Source organism: Leptodactylus fuscus, chromosome 11 (assembly GCF_031893055.1).
Source record: "Leptodactylus fuscus isolate aLepFus1 chromosome 11, aLepFus1.hap2, whole genome shotgun sequence".
Taxonomy (NCBI): Eukaryota; Metazoa; Chordata; class Amphibia; order Anura; family Leptodactylidae; genus Leptodactylus; species Leptodactylus fuscus.
Genome location: NC_134275.1, coordinates 24,520,851 through 24,539,119, shown reverse-complemented (window position 1 = coordinate 24,539,119; position 18,269 = coordinate 24,520,851). Strand labels below are relative to the sequence as shown.

Here is an 18,269-nt window from a genome sequence, read left to right as displayed (position 1 = left end):
GAGTAGTTATATAGAGTAGTGTCCAGAGGATGGCGCTGTTACACAAAGCCTAGTGTGTGTATACGGAGGAATACCTCCCAACTTAGGAAGAGTAGAAAGAGGGGCGAAATGTGCGGCAAGGCAAATTTAGCTCCGCCCACTTTTATTACATTATACGTCACCTCTCCGCCAGTTTTATATAACTCCTTCATCTGCCCCCAGTTTCATGTCCCCCTCCATCTTTGTCCCAAGTTTCATGTCTCCCCATCTCTGCCCCCAATGTCATGTCCTCCATCTCTGCCCACAGTTTCCTGTCCCCCCCATCTCTGCCCACAGTTTCATGCCACAGAGTCGGACATGCAGTACTCTGTGTCCGGATTAAAAAATCCGGTTTCGCAGCAGAGAGCCAAAAACGCTCACGGCCGGACCCGGTCTGCGCTTTCCGACTTCTGGCATGCAGAAGACGGAAAGCTCAGAACGGACAGATGAACGCAGGTGTGAACCTAGCATTAGACTGGTGCACGATAGATCGTGCACACATCTCCCTGTTGTTTCCTATGCACAGGCTACTGATGATGATTACTCAGCTTCCTGTTTGCCTCACACACAGATAGGAGAGAATAGCAGAGAGGAGGCTGCTGGGAACTTCCTGAGCTGGCTGGAGGCTCATTAGCATATGAATAAAAACGGACTTATTCAGAAACCACTGAAGCAATCTACATACTAAAGGTAAGTATGAAATAGCATTTCTAAAGCCTATGCAAGCATGTGATTAGTTAAAAATGACTTTTCCCAGAGATAGAGCCCCTTTAAGGACAGGCACAGAGTGCAAAAGAACACACCCGATAGCCATTTAAGTGAATTAAAAGTGTCATGGACACAGCTAGTGTCCGCTCCTAGTGTCCGTGCGAGATTTTGAACGGACACTAGGAGCGGACATTACCTGTCGGACAATGACGGTAGTGTGAACGCTCCCTAAGCGTGATGGGAGTTGTAGTTTTGCAACACTGTGCAGGGCCACATTGATAGATTGATTGCGTATGTTAATGTGGGACACACCAGTCAAGCGATGGAGACACATACAAGCAGTGCAGGCTTTCTTCTAACAAAAGAAGACCTCAAACCATAATATGGGCCTAACAACTCAGAAGTATAATGGAGAAAGGAACCACAACAGAAAAAGAACCATTTCAAAGGGAATATCACTCGAATTACCGTATATACTCGAGTATAAGCCGAGTTTTTCAGCACAGTTTTTGTGCTGAAAAAGTGTTCCTCGGCTTATATTCGGGTCATTACGGTAATTTTCTGATAGCAGACCCCACCCCTCACCACCGCTCCATCACACGCCGGGTGACGTGGCCATATAAGCTCAGGCCCGCACCCGGCGTGTGTCTGCTTCCTGGCCTGCTAGCAGAAGTACCGTAAGTACTTCTGCAGATCTTAATGTACAGCATCGCCGCGCTCCTGGCAGGAGCGTGGCGATGCTTTGGGCCCCGGCACCCGCCCCGGTGTCTGGATGCCGGGTCTGTAAACGTAATGGCGCTGCTCTGCAGAGCGGTCGCCATAGAAACCAGCACCTCCGCTGTAACGCTTACAGCAGAGATGCTGAAGCTTATGCCTGCGATCTCTGATTGTAGGCATAAACTTTGGCATCTCCGCAGTAAGCGTTACAGCGGAGGTGCCCTCCGGAGATGTCCTCCCCCCTCCTAGTTCAAAATTACCTTTAAAATTGCAGGCCGGCTCCTGCGCAGCGAGCTCACAGGAGCCGACCTGTTCCGATTACAGCCGGGAGCCTAATGAAGGCTCCCAGGCCTGTCATCGCTATATTACTATTACGGCTAGTCTATGACCAGCCGTAATAGTAATGTAGAGAATCTCCCATAGACGGCAATACACTTGTATTGCCGTCTATGGGACTTGCAATCAAATGACTGCAGGTTCAAGTCCCCCAGGGGGGGCTAAAAAAATAGAAAAAAAAAAAAGTTTAAAAAAAAATATAATATAAAATAAATAAAAGTTCTAAATCACTCCTTCCCTAGAATACATATAAAGGCGGGTTCACAGCACCTGATCTCCGTTATGCAGGTTTCCGTTTTCTGTTGGCAGAAGACAGAAACCGACATTCAGTGTCTGTGGGTGAGCGTCTTCTGCTGCCCATGGCGAAACTGTTTTGTTTTTGTTTGTTTTTGTTTTTTTGGTTTTTTTACCGGACACAAAGTCCTGCATGTCCGATTAAAATTAAAAAAACGGTTTCAATGCGGAGAGCAGAAGACGCTCACCGGCGGACACTTATCAAACCCATGAATGTTTCTCGGGCAGGAAACGGAAACCTGCATAACGGAGATTGGGCGCTGGTGTGAACCTGCCCTCAAAGTAGAAAATGACTGTGAAACACATACACATTAGGTATCCATGTGTCTGAAAGTGCCCGGTCTACTGAATATAGGGGATCTGTAGGGCCTCTATTCCGTCGGGAAGGGGTTAATAGGAGCACTGCAGATACCCTATATTCAGCTAGGCTGAATTCCAAGTGGGGAAAAAACCCCAGTCCTCAAGCTCAGGGAAGGGGCAGACAGACAACCAAAACACCCCCTCCCCTTCCCCAGCACTTAATGCACCCAAGAACTCGGCCATTTTAATTTTTGAAATTTTCCAGTAGCTGCTGCATTTCCCCCCTCGGCTTATACTCGAGTCAATAAGTTTTCCCAGTTTTTTGTGGTAAAATTAGGGGGGTCGGCTTATTTTCGGGTCGGCTTATACTCGAGTATATACGGTAAGTTAGATCACAGGTGTGGAGCAATATAAAACGTAACTTTTAATAAAACTATTAAAATGGTGTTTGTAAATTCAAATGAAACATGACATTTTGTGAAGTGAAAAGTTTAAAATTAGCTTCCACGTTCTCAGATGATTTTTGTTCTTTTTGAGTCAAACCAGATAATGAGACGTAAAGGGATCCTATCATTCAAACACATTTTTTTTTAACATTAACACGTCGGAATAGCCTTAAGAAAGGCTATTCTTCTCCTACCTTTCGTTGTCTTCTCCGCGCCGCTGTTCCGTAGGAATCATGATTTTTGTCGGTATGCAAATGAGTTCTCTCGCAGCACTGGGGGCGAGCCCAGCGCTCAAACAGCACTGGGGGTGTCCCCAATGCTGCGAGAGAACTCTCCAGCGCCGCCTCCATCTTCTTCAGCAACGTCCTCTTCACTTGTCTTCTGGTGCAGGTTTTAGACTTCTAGGCCTCGTGCAGAGCAGACTACGCATGCCCACAGGCCACAAGAAAATGGCCACTTACACAGAATTGTAAGCGGCCATTTTCTCGTGGCCTGTGGGCAACCGCAGTCTGCTCTGCCCGAGGCCTAGAAGTCGGAAACCTGCGCCGGAAGAAGAGGATGAAGAGGCTGTTGCTGACGAAGATGGAGGCGGTGCTGGAGATTTCTCTCACAGCATTGGGGACACCCCCAGTGCTGTTTGAGCGCTGGGCTCGCCCCTAGTGCTGCGAAAGAACTCATTTGCATACCGATGAAAACCGGGATTTCTACCGAACGGCGGCGCAGAGAAGACATCTAAAGGTAGGAGAAGAATAGCCTTTCTTAATGCTATTCCGACGTGGTAGGCAGAAAAAAAATAAAATTTTAATGATAGAATCCCTTTAATAACAAGTTCCTACCTTGGCATTGTGACTCAACTCCTTTATGCACTTCTCTCATTTTTAAGCCTCCTAGAGGAGGAGACTCTCTGCAGCTGAGTCACTGCCGGAACATCCCCAAAGTGTGGACTGGAGGGGGGTGGAATGACAGGTCCCACTACCAATCCTACCTGTCATTCCTAAAAATCCAGCCCAGTACTTTGCATTTACCAAAATGCTCAGCAGACGAAAGTTGTCTGCTGAGAACAAACATTCCTGGAGTTTTCTCATCTCACCCACCTGAGTAGTCTGGGTGAGATGTACACCCTCTCCATTACCTGACCAGCCATCGGCTTGCAATATATATATTGTACGGGGTTCAGCTCATACGGTTGGGAACGGCAGTGACACCATGCAGACCGAGGGTAGGATAAACAAGTCCAGAGGGTTTTTATTTGGTATTTTGGCATAAAACACTGTGCCGGCAAAGTAACAAAAACAACAAAACCTAAGCCTTGTCCGGCTCTACCTATACAACAGGTTACCTCTCTGATCTAGAGCAGGTTGAGTCACCACATTAGCAGGTCAAAGTCCACACTATACCCGTTTGTCCCAGGAATGTTTTCCTCACACACTCCGTGTGTGTATCAGGCCCTCCAACTAAGCTTCCTTCCTCAGTAAATAGCCCTAAGGAAGCTTCACCTGTGAATGCCCCGGACTCAGGGCAAAAACCCCGTGGTGGAGTAAGGGTGTGGACTGGAAGGCTCCCACTACCAACCTGCCCTCCAGTCCAGAAAAGCCAGCCCTTACTATGGAACAAGAGCTCTAGCAGACTATGATCTGCTAGAACATGATTGCTCTGGCTTTCCTTTATCTCGCCTGGCTGAGGAAACCAGGAGATATATACACTCCGTCCACCACCTTACCGTACACTTTCCTACACAGTGTACGGCATTATTAGTATGTCAATGTATGGCAGTATTAGTATGGTACTGTATTGCTGTTTTCGTATGGCACTGTATGGCAGTATTAGTATCACAGCATCACTTGGGCTCTGTGTAACACTAAGTGTATGAGCACTGTATAATACTATTATTATGAGCACCGTATGACACCATTTTTGGCTCTGTGCTGTATGACACATAATCCTGACTATATGATGTTACTTATATGGACATTGTATGACTTTTATATGGTGTACATGTGACTTCGTCTGCGGTGATTTGAGAATTGGGCGGACACAGACGTGTGAAACTGTAAAAGTGCTGTAAAAAGTTTGGTGGCCTAGCAAATGTGATGTGATGTGTTGTATTGTGTATCTAGTGATACAGACAATGTGATGTGTTGTATTGTGTATGTCGTGATACAGACAATGTGTTGTATTGTGTATGTCGTGATACAGACAATGTGATGTGTTGTATTGTGTATGTCGTGATACAGACAATGTGATGTGTTGTATTGTGTATGTCGTGATACAGACAATGTGATGTGTTGTATTGTGTATGTCGTGATACAGACAATGTGATGTGTTGTATTGTGTCAGACAATGTGATGTGTTGTATTGTGTCAGACAATGTGATGTGTTGTATTGTGTATGTCGTGATACAGAAAATGTGATGTGTTGTATTGTGTCAGACAATGTGATGTGTTGTATTGTGTATGTTGTGATACAGACAATGTGATGTGTTGTATTGTGTCAGACAATGTGATGTGTTGTATTGTGTATGTCGTGATACAGACAATGTGATATGTTGTATTGTGTCAGACAATGTGATGTGTTGTATTGTGTATGTCGTGATACAGACAATGTGATGTGTTGTATTGTGTATGTCGTGATACAGACAATGTGATGTGTTGTATTGTGTATGTCGTGATACAGACAATGTGATGTGTTGTATTGTGTATGTCGTGATACAGACAATGTGATGTGTTGTATTGTGTCAGACAATGTGATGTGTTGTATTGTGTATGTCGTGATACAGACAATGTGATGTGTTGTATTGTGTCAGACAATGTGATGTGTTGTATTGTGTATGTTGTGATACAGACAATGTGATGTGTTGTATTGTGTCAGACAATGTGATGTGTTGTATTGTGTATGTCGTGATACAGACAATGTGATGTGTTGTATTGTGTCAGACAATGTGATGTGTTGTATTGTGTCAGACAATGTGATGTGTTGTATTGTGTATGTCGTGATACAGACAATGTGATGTGTTGTATTGTGTCAGACAATGTGATGTGTTGTATTGTGTATGTTGTGATACAGACAATGTGATGTGTTGTATTGTGTCAGACAATGTGATGTGTTGTATTGTGTATGTCGTGATACAGACAATGTGATGTGTTGTATTGTGTCAGACAATGTGATGTGTTGTATTGTGTCAAACAATGTGATGTGTTGTATTGTGTATGTCGTGATACAGACAATGTGATGTGTTATATAGTGGAAAGCTATATAAATCTAGACGTGTGAGGCAAATTCCAAGTTCATATTTGGAATCAGCGCGCTCATTTTAGTAGAAATCACATGTTTTTCTCTTAGAATCATTGTTGCGCAGTGATATTTATTAAAAACTACTCGTGTTATTTGATAATAGACATTAGATTGTTACTAGAGATGAGCGAACACTGTTCGGATCAGCCGTTCCGAATAGCACGCTCCCATAGAAATGAATGGAAATACCTGACACGGCGACCGGCCGCCGGCAAAGTGTACGTGCCAGGTGCTTCCATTCATTTCTATGGGAGCGTGCTGTTTGGAACGGCTGATCCGAACAGTGTTCGCTCATCTCTAATTGTTACTACTTATTGTAATTATTTAATTACTAGCTTTTACCCGCGACTTCGTCTGCGGTGATTTGAGAATTGGGCGGACACAGACGTGTGAAACTGTAAAAGTGCTGTAAAAAGTTTGGTGGCCTAGCAAATGTGATGTGATGTGTTGTATTGTGTATCTAGTGATACAGACAATGTGATGTGTTGTATTGTGTATCTAGGGATACAGACAATGTGATGTGTTGTATTGTGTATCTAGTGATACAGACAATGTGATGTGTTGTATTGTGTATGTCGTGATACAGACAATGTGATGTGTTGTATTGTGTATGTCGTGATACAGACAATGTGATGTGTTGTATTGTGTATGTCGTGATACAGACAATGTGATGTGTTGTATTGTGTCAGACAATGTGATGTGTTGTATTGTGTCAGACAATGTGATGTGTTGTATTGTGTATGTCGTGATACAGAAAATGTGATGTGTTGTATTGTGTCAGACAATGTGATGTGTTGTATTGTGTATGTTGTGATACAGACAATGTGATGTGTTGTATTGTGTCAGACAATGTGATGTGTTGTATTGTGTATGTCGTGATACAGACAATGTGATATGTTGTATTGTGTCAGACAATGTGATGTGTTGTATTGTGTATGTCGTGATACAGACAATGTGATGTGTTGTATTGTGTATGTCGTGATACAGACAATGTGATGTGTTGTATTGTGTATGTCGTGATACAGACAATGTGATGTGTTGTATTGTGTATGTCGTGATACAGACAATGTGATGTGTTGTATTGTGTCAGACAATGTGATGTGTTGTATTGTGTCAGACAATGTGATGTGTTGTATTGTGTATGTCGTGATACAGACAATGTGATGTGTTGTATTGTGTCAGACAATGTGATGTGTTGTATTGTGTATGTTGTGATACAGACAATGTGATGTGTTGTATTGTGTCAGACAATGTGATGTGTTGTATTGTGTATGTCGTGATACAGACAATGTGATGTGTTGTATTGTGTCAGACAATGTGATGTGTTGTATTGTGTCAGACAATGTGATGTGTTGTATTGTGTATGTCGTGATACAGACAATGTGATGTGTTGTATTGTGTCAGACAATGTGATGTGTTGTATTGTGTATGTTGTGATACAGACAATGTGATGTGTTGTATTGTGTCAGACAATGTGATGTGTTGTATTGTGTATGTCGTGATACAGACAATGTGATGTGTTGTATTGTGTCAGACAATGTGATGTGTTGTATTGTGTCAAACAATGTGATGTGTTGTATTGTGTATGTCGTGATACAGACAATGTGATGTGTTATATAGTGGAAAGCTATATGTAAATGTGAGTGAGTAGAGTGAGGGCTACTCCTGAGGTGACCAGTAAGGAGTGTGCAGGCAGGTTGAGGCAGGAAATGCCAGGCAGTGTGTGTGAGTCTATAGCTGGGGCTAGGAGTCCTGCTTTTGTGAGTCTCCTGCTAGGAAGCCATGTTGTTTAGTGGCACCAAAAGTAGCCTGTGACTCAATCCTAAGGGAAAACTATGTTTGTGGAAAATTGCACGCAAATCCGTCCAGGCATTTTAGCGTGATTGAGGAACAAACATCCAAACTCACAAACATCCAAACACACAAACTTTCACATTTATAATATTAGTAGGATTGATGTCGTTAAAACTCTTTCCACTAGATGGCACCAGAGTTCTCCTAGCTCTATAACTATAAATACTGAAGGGGATTTCCCATTAGATTCCTGGTAGTCATCAAAGAACAGAACTCTGGTGCCATCTAGTGGATAAAGTTTTAACTACATCAATAATGAAATATCAACAGTTGCAATCCTACTATCCTATCCTACTAATATTATAAATGTGAAAGTTTGTGTGTTTGGATGTTTGTGAGTTTGGATGTTTGTTCCTCAATCATCTAAAACGCCTGGACGGATTTGCGTGCAATTTTCCACAAACATAGTTTTCTCTTGGGATTGAAACATAGGCTACTTTTGGTGCCACTAAACAACATGGCTTCCTAGCAGTAGACTCCCAAAAGCAGGACTCCTAGCCCCAGCTATAGACTCACACACACTGCCTCGCATTTCCTGCCACAAACTGCCTGCACACTCCTTACTGGTCACCTGAGGAGTAGCCCTCACTCCAGGGGTGAACCTACCCCTTTTGCCGCCCGAGGTGAACTACAGAAAGCCGCGCCCCCCCCCCCGGGAGGTGGGGGCGGAGTGAAGGGGCGTGGCCGAGCGAAGGGGGCGTGGCAGAGCGAGGGGCGGGGCTTAGCGCCGTTCGCAGGCAGAGAGCAGGCATGGAGAGGACCTGCTCTCTGCCTGAGCGTTAGGGGAGGCTGCTGGAGCAGCGCTGCTCCAGTGGCCTCCCCAAACCACCGCTCAGTGCTAAGCCAGTCCAGGACAGCTTGAAGCGCTACCTGAAGCGCTCGCTTCAGGTCGCCTCATGGGAAGTGCGGCGCTGCCTCACTCTACTCACTCACATTTACATATAGCTTTCCACTACACACGGAGGCCCGTTCCTCCTGCCTGCAATCAAAATGGGCTGGGATTGCAGGCATTAACACTTGACCCCCCCTCCCCTCAAACACCCCTTCCCCTTACCTTCAACGTTGCAGACCGGCTCCTGCCTGCTGACCTCACAGGAGCCGACCTGCTCTGCTGCCAGCCGGGAGCATACTGAATGCTCCCACGCCTGTGTTTACAATCCTGGGCTATGGACAGCTGCGATAGTAAGGCACACAATCTCTCATAGACGGCAATACACTTGGATTGCCGTCTATGGAGGCTTGCAATCAAATTATTGCAGGTTCACACCCCTCAGTGGAACGAAGAAAAAAGTTTAAAAAAAAGAAAACAATAAAAAAAAGCAAAAAATCATCCAACAACACATATAAAACTCCAAACTACTGTGATGCATATACATATTAGTTACCATTCCTCCCAAAAATGCCCCGTCTACTAATAAACTATTTGCCCTACTCCCTCAACGTCACACTCACACGTAACAAACCACCATTTTGGTTCACACTTTGGACTATCATTTCAATAAAAGCTCATCTAACCAATACACATTCCCCAGAATGCTATATCTACCGTTAATCTGGCCCCGCCATATTGTGGTTGCAAAAAAAAAACCCTTAGGGAGCCTTCACACGGCGTAAACACGCGTGTATTTTGCAAAAAATACACGTGTCAAAATAAGACTCCCATTCACTTCAATGATATTTTTTACACGCCTGTAAAATGTCATTGAAGTCAATAGGAGTCTTATTTTTACACGTGTATTTTACACAAATACACACGCATTCGCTCCGTGTCAAGGCTCCCGTACATTCAGTTCACACCACCGTCTGCTCTCCGTTCATGCGGTTCCATCTTCTGTTGTCACACAGTTCGCCCCTAAGCGCGGCTGATGCTGGGTTCACACTACCGTTCAGCACTCCGGATTAGGTCTCCATCTTCTGCATGTAGAAGACAGAAACCTGTCAGACCTGGTCCGGCCATGAACGGCGGTGAGCGTTTTATGCTCTCCGCCGCAACACCGTTTTTTTTTTTTAAATCAGACACAGAGTCCTGCATGTCCGACTCTGTGTCTGCTTTAAAAAAAGGTTTAGCAGCGGAGAGCATAAAAAAGGTACAGTATGTACATGTCTACTTTACCATATACCAGCTAAAAGTACAAAAATAAAAAGCCTCCAAAAATAACAACAAATTGTCTTTATTACTACATACACAATATAAAATATCACATTTGCTATCCCACCAAAATTTTTAAAGCGCTTTTAGACTTTCACACGTCTGTGTCCGCCCAATTCTCAAATCACCGCAGACGAAGTCGCAGGTAAAAGCTAGTAGGTAATAACAATGTAACATCTAGTTCTGTACGCTGGGATTGTTATCTGTTGAGTGCCGTCCACTACCCTACTTTTTTAGGATTGGTTTCACCATTTGCCAGTGGTTCAGAAGATTGATCCTGTCCCGACATCTGGATGTTATCCTCCTCTTCTTGGATGGCATAAAAGCAGAGGACTAATGTGTACATGGGAGCACATAAAGGCCATGTAAAAGCAATTCCATCTGCCTCATAGGGTTTTTAACTTGGACAACACAGTACAGGATTTGTTGATTTGTCTCATTTTTCAGTCTTATTCTAGGTTCACACCTGCATTCGAGTTTCCGTTTGGGGAGTCTGCTGGGTCACTAGGGAGCAGCAGACTGTGGGGGCCACTGTGGTTGGGAGCCAGAGATCATTTTACATTGTGTGCAGGGCCACTGCCGAACATTATTCTGTGTGTGGGCATCAATGGGGAGCTTCATACTGTTTGGTGGGACACTCTGGAGCATTATACTGCATTATACTCGGCCTACCCTGTGATATCCCCACCATCACTACAACTCCCATCATTCAGTTCTCTCCATTGGGTTGTGGCTGTTATACAAGGAGGGATTTTCAGAAAGAGATTTGTCTTTGCTGGACAATTCTGTTTATCTTCAACCACGACTAAGAAAACCCTGACTGAGTCCTTGTGCAATTCTTACGTGGTGACCACATGACCTGTATAACTATGTAGGATATATGAAGCTCTGTATCAGAAGAACACAGCTCTGGCTGCTGGAAAGATATATAATGTGATCATATAATACTGTGTGGGGGCCACTGTGGAGCATGTATTACTGTTTGGGGGCCACACTGTAGAGCACATAATACTGTGTGGGGGCCACTGTGGAGCATGTATTACTGTGTGAGGGCCACTGTGGAGCATGTATTACTGTGTGGGGGCCACTGTGGAGCATGTATTACTGTGTGGGGGCCACTGTGGAGCATGTATTACTGTATGGGAGCCACTGTGGAGCATGTATTACTGTGTGAGGGCCACTGTGGAGCATATATTACTGTGTGGGGGCCACTGTGGAGCATGTATTACTGTGTGGGGGCCACTGTGGAGCATGTATTACTGTATGGGGGCCACTGTGGAGCATGTATTACTGTATGGGGGCCACTGTGGAGCATGTATTACTGTGTGAGGGCCACTGTGGAGCATATATTACTGTGTGGGGGCCACTGTGGAGCATGTATTACTGTATGGGGGCCACTGTGGAGCATGTATTACTGTGTGGGGGCCACACTGTGGAGCATGTATTACTGTGTGGGGGTCACACTGTGGAGCACATAATACTGTCCCAGTATTGTTTACATGCCGGGTGCTGCACTGCTCACTCACCGTATTCTTGATAACTGCAGTTACTAAAGCTGGATCCCTTTCAAGTATCCTAGGTGTCACTGCAACATCCATAACCACCACTATCAAGAATTTGCTCTATCTAAGGAAGGGGTAGTGGGCCCCGGATAAAAGTTTGCATTGGGGCCCACAACACTTTAGTTACGCCACTGGGGAGGAGCGTTCCCTTCATGAATCCACCAGACTCATTACTATAAGGACCTGTCCCCATACTATGCTGCCGCTAGGGACAGTGAAAATGATAATTATTACTTATAAGTGGAAATCTGAATGTTAAAGTGTTGTTACGAGAGAAATAATGGACACGACACATAGTTCTAATACTAAGTAATCATTTATTTCTAACAATTAATATTATTACTATCACTACTTGTGTCACTGGGGAAATAACTCTAAACTACATCCCTATTCCTAAAGCTGTTGATCCAGAAGAAGGCGAAAACCCCTGGACACATTCAGTCAATTCGTGTCACAGGGGGAAAATTCCTTCTTGACCCCGGGAAAAGGCGATCAGTCCGAGGACCCCGGATCAAACCAGCTGAAATCTATTAAGATTATGCTAAATATATTACCGTATTTTTCGGACTATAAGACGCACTTTTTTTCCTCCCAATATGGGAGGAAAATGTGTGTGCGTCTTATAGTCCGAATGCAGCGTCTGTGTCCTGTCTATGAGAATCAAAAGGAGAGCAGCACGGTGCCTGCCTGCTCTGCCCCTCCTTCCCTGTCTGTGTCGCGTGTTTGCAGGAGTGAGATATGAGAGGCAGGGAAGGAGGGGCGGGCCAGACAGGTGAAGGAAGCGTGGTTTCAAGCTTGCCGAGAAAACCACGCCTCCTTCTCCCGTCTGGCCCGCCCCTCCTTCACTGCCTCTCAGATCTGGCTCTTGCAATGAAGCCACACAGACAGGGAAGGAGGGGCGGGCCAAACGGGAGGAGGAGGCGTGGTTTTCTCGGCAAGCTTGAAACCACGCCTCCTTCACCCGTCTGGCCCGCCCCTACTTCCCTGCCTGTGTGGCATCATTGCAGGAGCAAGAGCTGAGAGGCAGTGAAGGAGGGACGAGCCAGATGGGTGAAAGAGGCGTGTTTTCAAGTTTGCTTAGAAAACCACACCTCCTTCACCGTCTGGCCCGCCCCTTTTTCTCTTCTTGCATAGCTTCACTGCAGGGTGTCTCTTTCCATCCATGGATGAGATTAGATAGATAGACAGACAGACAGACAGACAGATAGATAGATTAGATAATGTTCAAATCACCCCCATATCCCTAGAATACATATAAAACAAAAACATTACTGTGAAACACATACACATTTGGTATCCCTGTGTCCGAAAGCCCCCGGTTCTATTTACATTGGTGAAATATTATATTATTAGGTTATTAAATATTTCACCAATTTTTTTTCCTTAAAAAATTTTTTTTCCCTATTTTCCTCCTCTAAAACCTTAGTGCGTCTTATGGTCCGGTGCGTCCGAAAAATACGGTACCTATTAACCTAATTATTGCTATTATTATTTTTTATATTTTATTATTAATAACTGCTACTACTAATATTATGAAGCTCTATGTATATTATTATTATTATTATGTATTTTAATTATTACTTTTAATTATATTGATATATTTCTATAACTATAATTAGATCCCTATTCCTATAGCTGTTGATCCAGAAGAAGGCGAAAACCCCTGGACACATTCGGCCAATTTGTGTCACAGGGGGAAAATTCCTTCTTGACCCCGGGAAAAGGCGATCAGTCCGAGGACCCCGGATCAAACCTGCTGATTCCTATTATAGTTTATTAATTATTATAGCTAATTAATCTAAATGATATTTTTTTTTTTTTACTATTTTTTGAAGAATATTATAATACTATTACTATTTTTTGAAGTCATCCAAAGAATGGACCTCCCAGTGCCAAAACACTTCTGTAATCAAAATCATAATATGACCCAGGATATGAAGATCCTGGTACTAAGGGGGAATTTCAGACAGAAAAGATCGCCTCATATGGGAATTTAAACTTATGACGACCCTTTGCACTCTCCAACAAGGTTTAAACAGGGCCCAGGATTTTATGGCCTTTTATAACCATTAGACACCACGTCACTGATCAAAGAAGCCATAAACCCAGAGAACTTTCCTGCGAACTGATATATATGTTTTTTTTGTTTTTTTTAAAAAAAACTGTTTATGTTCTGTTTTCCATCTATTTTGCATCTAACACTCCATTTCTCTGTATATATATGCCTACCTTCAGACATTGTGTTATACCATCCTGATGAAGGGACCTTTATAGTAGTCCCGAAAGCTCGATATGTCATCAAAAAACTTTTTGAGTTAGCCATTAAAAAAGGTATCAACTACTGAGGACTTCTCTCAGAAAATTTCTTTTATTTTTTGAAGATTATTATTATAATACTATTATTACTATTCTATGACTATTAATCTAATTATTTTTACTACTATTATAGATGCTGCGGATGTTCTTACAGCTCGGAGCTCCCATACTTTACCTGCACCATAGATGGAGGAGAATGTTGGACATGATGTTCTTCTTTCCTCCGAGCGTCCTGTAGATGTAGCGGAGGAGGGAATGTTGGTGAGTCGCTGGTCTTCTTTCCTGACTCTGGTCTTGAGGTTTCAGGCTGGTTTCTTCCTCCTTCTTTGTCTCTTCATCTTCCATTTTCTTGTTCCTCTTCATCTTTTCTTCATCTTTACTGGGCTTCTTCTTAATGGTCTTCTTCTTCATCTTCCTCTGAAACCTTTGTGTCTCTTCTGGTATCTTCTCTGTCTCTTCCATCTCCTCTTGGCAAATCTCAGGTTCTTCTTCATCCGGTGGAAAGGGCAGGTATTTCTTCTGAGCTTCAGGGTTGGTTGGCATCAGGCGCTAAAAAATAAGGAATCAGTCAATTGTCTATTGAGACTTTCTTATACAACTTTTATACATCTATAGTAAGGACATGTGTGACTCTAATGATAACATAGTAGGCAGAATGATCACTAACCTCCATCTTGAAGAGAGGTGATGGCAGGAACTTCATGGCGTAGATGAGGAGTTGAAGATTTCTTTCCTCCACGGTGCTGGGATAAGCTGAAGAGAGAACAAAATCAGATAATGGGATCAGTCATAAGATATACAGTAATCATTATATCCAAAAAATTACAGTAAAATTCCTACATTCACTGACAATGTAGCCCTCTAGGTGCTGGATTATCACATATGCTGGATTATAGGATGGGCATCAAAAACATATAAACAAATCATTCAGTTTCATCAATGAGATTATGGGGCTAAAGATACTCACTTAAGAAGGGTGTCAGTCCGTACACGCACTCCTGGCGGCGGTAGATGTGCTAAGGAGAAGAGAATACAGTAAGTGTCACTTATCAGGGACAAAGCAGAGGACAATAGGACAAGGGATCAGGATATAATGAAGACACTGACCTCCACTGATCTGCAATCCATATCTGTAATCCGTAGCAAAATCTGTAAACCCAAAAACAAACTCACAGTTGTGATAAAGTCTCAAACACTGCAGCTTTCCCCATGTACTGATAGGGAGCGTACGTCCAGGTGTCGCCCCCCCTGTAATGAAACACTGATATGCTATCGAACAGGTAAGTAAAAATAAAAATTTTCAGCACCAGAAGAAAAGATAAAATGAAATTTTTATTTAAAAAAATCGATACCATAAAATGATGTCACATACAGATGGATAAAAAGTCACTTATGTGTTTCATCACTTGTTACTCATAGCATATCTATACTATCCTAGGGGTGTTACCTCTTTAATTTCTCAATATAGCTTTATAGCAGTCGGACAGTTTATCCCACACAGAGGTCCAAATCCCCTGAAATGCCACAGAATACAACTATAAATTGTAGCTGCCTGCAGCCACCACTAGGGGGAGCATAGGAGTGCACTGCAAACTGTTGTATCTGTTCAATATCTAAACCAGGGTTTTCCTACCTTCTTAGACTTGGGGCACCCCTGAAAAAAAAAACATTTCTTGGGGCCCCCTACCAAATATTTTACCAAAAGACAAAACAATGCAGTTTTTATGAAGTTATTGGGGCAGTCTTTGAATTTATACGTTATAAGTTGTTTATTTGTTTCAGTTGTGATATTGCACCATGTGAACACATCCTCAAAGTCACACTGCCCTATGCTTCCCACCCAACCATCCCACACAGCACATATGAAAATTCATCTTTTACCATCACCATGCTCCCTTACTGACCTCTACATAGTATCTGGCTCCCCAGTGCCGCCCAGACAAGCACTAAGTGTTAACATTGTGGTTCACTGCACCAGCCACTAGGGGAGCTCACTAAATCCAAAACTGTTCATTGGAAAGAGAAAGGGACCTATACAAATACATGAGCTCTAGCTCCCCCTAGTGGTGGCTGCAACTGCCATTTTGGGAGACTTGACTCATCTCATGTCCCATATTATAAAGTGCTGAATCCTGATCATGTGAATGAGGCCTCATGGGAGATAATTTAGTGTCAGTCCTATCAGATGATGAGATGTCAGATCTTACCGGCGTCTTCTCTCGGCGTTGTCCTGTAATAGACTGAGGACAACTGGCAGTTGTTTTTTTTTCAAATTCATGTCCTGCGATCCCATTGGCTGCTGGCCAGTGATGTAAAGTTAACCCTTTAATGGCCAGACACTTTTCAAGCATTTCTCTGCACACGGTAGATTATTGGCCCTGCACATTGATGTGATGCAGTTGCTGCTTTATTTTCTTTATTCATTTCCCATATATTTTATTATATAATATACCCCATGAGGTTATAAAGATCTATGGGGGACATTTACATGTTATCCTTCTCCTCCTCTGCGGTTACAGGTGATAACTGCCCCTGTACTGATATCAGTCACTAGAGAGCTCATCTGGGTGTGCCAAGACTCTGCCATGCCAAGGGGCACCTGGTAAATATGTAATGGCGGGGCCCTATAGAGACAGCGGCACTGCCGCCTGCGCTACTCACTACATAGCTTACATTGTGTGATATTTAGCCTGGTAAATAAGACAGAGGTGTTTTTTGTGATGTGGGCACTAGATGGGCTCTGCTTTTGCGGACATGATCACTTCTCCTATATTGTATATAATGTACATGTATATTATAGTCACTTCAGTGCCAGGACAATTTCTCTGGCTGAGAGAAACATTTTTATCATTTAAGTTATTCCACTAAATTTTATGTATTTTTATCGGTGACACATAGGGCTTTATTTTTATATTTTTACATATGGGTACGTCTTTGCAGAGAAAGAGAGGAACTGCCCGGAACTATATAATCTGTAGGTGGTCTGAATCTGGTTAATATACTATATTAATATGTCTAGTAGGAAACACAGTGTACCAGGAGATGACAGGTCGCCTCATGGCAAGTGCGGCACTGAGCGTAGAAGTGATACTGATACTGATGAGTAAAGAAGTAATGCTCCTATACTGTATATATGAACTTTGCACAGTATCACTTCTCCTATATTATCTATATGGATGCTACACAGTATCGCTTCTCCTGTACTGTTTACATGGACACTGCACAGTATCGCTTCTCCTGTACTGTATATATGGACACTGCACAGTATCACTTCTCCTATACTGTATATATGGACACTGCACAGTATCACTTCTCCTATACTGTATATATGGAACGGCACAGTATCACTTCTCCTGTACTGTATATATGGAACGGCACAGTATTGCTTCTCCTGTACTGTATATATGGACACTGCACATTATCACTTCTCCTGTACTGTATATATGGACACGGCACAGCATTGCTTCTCATATACTTTATATATGGACACTGCACATTATCACTTCTCCTGTACTGTATATATGGACACTGCACAGCATCGCTTCTCCTATACTGTATATATGGACACGGCACAGCATTGCTTCTCCTATACTGTATATATGGACACTGCACATTATCACTTCTCCTGTACTGTATATATGGGCACTGCACAGTATCACTTCTCCTATACTGTATATATGGAACGGCACAGTATCACTTCTCCTGTACTGTATATATGGAACGGCACAGTATTGCTTCTCCTGTACTGTATATATGGACACTGCACAGCATCGCTTCTCCTATACTGTATATATGGACACTGCACAGTATCACTTCTCCTATACTGTATATATGGAACGGCACAGTATCACTTCTCCTGTACTGTATATATGGACACTGCACAGTATCACTTCTCCTGTACTGTATATATGGACACTGCACAGTATCACTTCTCCTATACTGTATATATGGACACTGCACAGCATCACTTCTCCTATACTGTATATATGGAACGGCACAGTATCACTTCTCCTGTACTGTATATATGGACACTGCACAGTATCACTTCTCCTATACTGTTTATATGGACACGGCACAGCATTGCTTCTCCTATACTGTATATATGGACACGGCACAGTATCGCTTCTCCTATACTGTATATATGGACTCTGCACAGTATCGCTTCTCCTATACTGTATATATGGACATGGCACAGCATCACTTCTCCTGTACTGTATATATGGACACTGCACAGTATCACTTCTCCTATACTGTATATATGGACACTGCACAGTATCA

General features: G+C 43.2%; 1 long non-coding RNA gene across 1 annotated transcript; it reads right to left on the bottom strand.

The window, feature by feature from the left end:
* Window positions 1-14,468: 14,468 nt before the first annotated feature.
* On the bottom strand, window positions 14,469-15,197 carry LOC142184674 (uncharacterized). The gene is made up of 3 exons (XR_012711844.1): window positions 14,959-15,197; window positions 14,659-14,744; window positions 14,469-14,540 (listed from the first exon to the last, which is right to left on the bottom strand). It is a non-coding gene; the product is annotated as an uncharacterized LOC142184674 (long non-coding RNA).
* Window positions 15,198-18,269: the final 3,072 nt, after the last annotated feature.